Consider the following 5,496-nt stretch of genomic DNA (forward strand, 5'->3'; position numbering starts at 1 on the left):
TGTAGGAATCGGCAACTCCTAATCGGGAAAATTCGGGATTTGCGGGGGAATCCGAATTTAGGATTGTTTTTGGGTCTGGGACTATTCTCGAAATTTCAGTGCACAATGTCGAAAAATTGCGGCCAATGAGTTTTGATGAGTCATCATCACATGACCCTTGCGAAACGACTAAACGTAAAATTAATGAGAAATCGCGAATAGGTTGGAGCTTAAAGTTCGTAGACATTACGTAGACATTTAGGCTTATTGTAGACCTTTAGACCGCTACGGGTCTGTCGGAAATTGTATAAATAGGGAAGTATAGTAGCTTGCAATCCTCAGACTTTAACACAAAGGATTAAGAAAGCATAGAGGAGGATTGCTAAGACTACCTGGATCGTGGGTTTTGACTAGGGCCGAGCCAAAAATCAATAAAGGATACTACTGAGAAATTTCGTCTAAATATTTGGGCAGGGTTTAGAGTTTCTAGTGTACCTTGTGGACCAGGATTTTTGGACTCGGGGCTTTCCGGGTTTGGCCAAGGATTTGTGGAATCTTGGGATTGCCGGCCACGATCAAATCGGGATCAGGGCAGGAAATTAGGATCAGGGGTCATATAGAGTTTAGAAAAAAAGTACTGCCCAAAAGGCAAAACTGCATAGTGCAATTAAATACTGCAAACTGATATTTTATATCATGCATTCTGTGATAGTTTGCAATTTTGCATTTGTATTTTGATCTAAGCCAATGACTGTTATTCAATCAGAGACTCATCAAGTTGTTTAAAATTTGGCCAATGGTGAAAGACTGGGGCTATCCGCCATAGGCATTTTTCTTTCTAACTCCAAAATCGGAGTCAATGACTAATAAACCTGACACTGTGCTGAGTGTGCTCATCTGATTTCTACCTTTTTTAGACAAGACAAGAAGAGACTGTCACAGGTGTCACTGACATCGGACATAATGTCATCCGTCACATATTGACAGTCAGAATTTGAGACTTATAGGGGACTCGAAGAGTCACAGTGCCACTTTGGTCTGGACTTTGGAATCTGGACTAGGGGTCTGGACTCTGGAGTCTGGGGCACAGTGGCATTCAGTCTGAGGTATCAATTATCATAGGTCACTGGGTCACTAACTCTATTAGAGAGAGTCTGATCGTCCTGGGGGTAGTCAAGAGTTTCGGTCTAGTTTCTCTAAAACTTGAAATGTGTTACGGAGCATGTGTAGATTGACTAAGGTTGTATTACACTACAGCAAGATCCTACCCACTCTCTAGAGCACATGAAGACCAGTATGTAGGAAGTTCAATACTTTTCAAGTGATATAGATATTGACTAGTATGTTCTGGCTAACTTGACGTACTGGTATACTATACAGCATTGATGCAACTCTTGAAGTGGCTGGATTGGAAGTGTAGTGCGAGAATTGCATCTGGGTTTTAGTGCAAGTGTCATGAATAGCGATGCACTTGAGCCTACAAGAGATTGAAGATACAAGGTTGGACACCTTTTTGGTGAGTATATATATCTCTCCTTGCTCTTGTACTATGTACAATACAGTGCGTAGGGTAAGGCGCGTGCGAACCAGTCTTTCCAGACATACCCTTCACAGCGAGGATCCGTAATACTAAACGAATTTCCGTTTTCTTGGTTTTGGTCTATAGAAGTTATGCCACACAAAAAGTAGTGCAATTAAGTCATACGATACTAGACCTTCACTGCGTGGCACCATCGATGTGAGCGCTATATCAAAGGGTTCAAATTGTATTTGTGATAAATATAAGATTCCTTCGACTGTGCTCGACTCTGAGCTGTTTATATTGTCGTCATTCTTTAGCGTCAAATCAGTCTGCGAGGCTTATGATTGCGAAAAAATTCCGTGCAATTGTTTGAAGGCGTCGGGATAGTCGTTCGTCATGGCTCCAGCACTGAAAAATGTCAACAATTACTTTTAATTCAGCACGACTTACGAGATGGTCATACGAGGTCATAGGTAGAGGACATATTATATATTAACAACACCAGTTGGTCTTTAGCCATTTTTTTTTCCAGCAATCGACAAAATCGTACTAACGACTTTATCGGTTTTGTTTGCCTGTGTAGTAAGTTTCGTGAGCGATGGCGACAAATGCATCAATTCGAAGAAGATTCGCACTAAAAGACGTTTTTAAAAATTGCTCTACGGGATTCAGATCCACGTTGGACTTCCCAATCACTGATTGTCTATTTTTGTCTAAATCTGAATCTGTCGAGAAATTCGCTTTCACCGATCAAATCATAGAGCAGGGGTGACTTTTACGGTGAATATACTTCAGTAGCACAATCCTAGACCTCATACCAATCACACTTATGACAATGGCGAACCTTTGCCGATTTGGGGAATGCCTTGTGAATGCACATGTTGCATATCATATCACAGCGAAAAGGATATTGCATATCATAGCCTCCATCTATTATTTCGGGAGGCTATGTAAGTTGATGGCCAGCATACTTAAAATCTGACCAGCAATGTTTATATTATATCACTAGACTGGCAGGTGACTACATAGACTCCAGCCGCGGGAATGACTCACACATCTGAGCGCTCACACAGTGAGATGACTCGATAAGGGGTTCATGGTCAACCAACAACTTCTCAAACTGGGTTTCACCACAAGAAGGCACTATGTGAATCCGAAGAATCTGTTGTTTTATCAGATCATACTCGCAATCTACATCGGCAGAACTTGGCATATCTATTTACAGTCCGCTTGGAATGGTGCTGAAGGTTAAATTGTTACTAGGTTTTATTGTTGTCTCTATCACTCTTAGTCGATGCCATTTCCCGCTGGGGTAGTTTGTCACCGCCCCAGCGGATTGCTCCTTTCTATCGATGTCAGCAGCTGTAGGGGATACAGCGATGGATATGAAATGACAGTATGAGTTGATAGGCGAGTGGGTCGAGAAGTATAGAGATCGACAATGGTACTCACTGAGCTGCGTTAAAACGAAGAATGGCGAGGCTGTGATTGTACACGATTAGTAAGTCCCACAGGGAAACGACCCTAACGCAGGTGGTGCAGTCTAATTGCACTCATGGAAATCCATTCGCAACCTATGCACGTATACATACATGTCTGCATTAAAAGGTTACGCACAGTCAGCAACATGTGTATGCGTACGTGAATACATACAACTATATACAGGATTATTGAATAGCAGAACATTGGTTCGGATGAGCACTATCGCTTACCAAATCAAGAGACGATCCAATGGCTTCGTTGAGAAAGAGGTCCCGTTTCGCCCTTTGGGCTATTGCGGTTAATTCACTACACTCCTCTGCGGTTGTGCGCTCCTCACTGCACATCGACCCCCATGGAAAGGATACATGTGTTAATGAGTATGCTGAATCAGAACCCAGGCTATTCATAGAACACATGCTATTTATAGAACACAGGCTATTTACAAAACACATGCTATTAAAAGAACGCAGGCTATTTATAGAACACATGCTATTAAAAGAACGCAGGCTATTTAAAGAATACATGCTATTAATAGAACGCAGGCTATTTATAGAACACATGCTATAAAACGAACGCAGGCTATATATAGAACACATGCTATAAAACGAACGCAGGCTATTTTTAAAACACACGCTATAAAACGAACGCAGGTTATTTATAGAAGGCAAGTTTGTATGACTGTATTCTGCCAAGGAACCCTGCCCAATTTAAAGCACCTAAGTGCTTGCATGTACGCACTGGCGGCATGTATCACGTATCAGAAGATACGCACCAGACATCTACAGGACAGTACCAAAGCATCTATACAAAACACACACTAAAACACACACATACACTACAACACACACACACTACAACCCACACACACACTCCCACGACACACACACACTACAACACACACACACACTACAACACACTCGCAGACTACAACCCACATACACATTGTAACACACACTACTCACAGTATACAAAATGACGACCACGACAAGAATCACACAGCACCACAGGCACACAAGCCAACACACACACTACAACCAACATGAAAACGCCACCTGTTGAAGAAGCTTACACGATGAATAGTACCACATTACCTAAACTCGGCCAATACACATACCACAACAAGACAACATCACTCTCTATATAAAAGACACAAGTGAACACACACTATAACAACACACCACAACACCACCCTCTGAATAAAAGATACAAGTGAACACACACTATAACAAGACAACACCACTTTCTATAAAAAGACACAAGTGAACACACACTATAACAACACAACACCACCCTCTGAATAAAAGACACAAGTGAATACACACTATAACAAGACAACACCACCCATCTATATAAAAGACACAAGTGAACACACACTATAACAACACAACACCACCCTCTGAATAAAAGACATAAGTGAATACACACTATAACAAGACAACACCACCCATCTATATATAAGCCACAAGTGAACACACACTATAACAACACAACACCACCCTCTGAATAAAAGACACAGGTCAACACACACTATAACATGACAACACCACCCATCTATATATAAAGCCACAAGTGAACACACACTATAACAAGACAACACCACCCTCTGAATAAAAGACACAGGTCAACACACTCTGTAACATGACAACACCACCCTCATAATAAAAGACACAGGTCAACACACACTATAACAAGACAACACCACCTGTTAGTGTTTAAATACAGACGTAAGTGTTTAAACACAGACGAAAGTGTATAAACACAGACGCAAAGGTTCAAACACATTTGCCCTGACAGGCTTAGGTTGGGCGTGCACATACGTTTTGATGGTTGTGGTGAGCGTGCACATACGTATTGATGGTTGTGGTGAGTGTGCACATACGTATTGAAGGTTGTGGTGAGCGTGCACATACGTATTGATGGTTGTGGTGAGTGTGCACATACGTGTTGATGGTTGTGGTGAGTGTGCACATACGTATTGATGGTTGTGGTGGGCGTGCACGTACGTATTGATGGTTGTGGTGAGCGTGCACATACGTATAGATGGTTGTGGTGAGTGTGTCGACAATGGATTCGATGATCTCGTGTAACTGCGCCTGCACAGACTCCTCATCCATCTGCACGGGATGTTGTTGGGGGAGATAGGGCGAGTGGCGTGAGTGAGGAGAAGTACCGAACCGAAGGAACGACGGATATATAGAAAGTGAGCGTAAACGGGTTGAACGCGATTGTATATCTAGATAGTAGGCGATAGTTGGGCAGAGTGAGATGGATGTGTATGTACGTAGTGAGGGGTGATGGGGTAGAGTACGGCCATGCAATGGATGCAAGCACAGCAACTATCTAGCATGGGAAGCAATCAGGCAATGAGGGATTAAATAGAAATAGGCATTGGATATATGTACTCAAAAACATATAAATATATATATACGTACATACGTACATACATACATACACTCTCACACACACATCTTACCCCCTACTATATATATATAATATATAATATAATATGCATA

The sequence above is a fragment of the Sphaeroforma arctica genome (genome assembly GCF_001186125.1).
Source record: "Sphaeroforma arctica JP610 unplaced genomic scaffold supercont1.299, whole genome shotgun sequence".
In the NCBI taxonomy this organism is placed as follows: Eukaryota; class Ichthyosporea; order Ichthyophonida; genus Sphaeroforma; species Sphaeroforma arctica.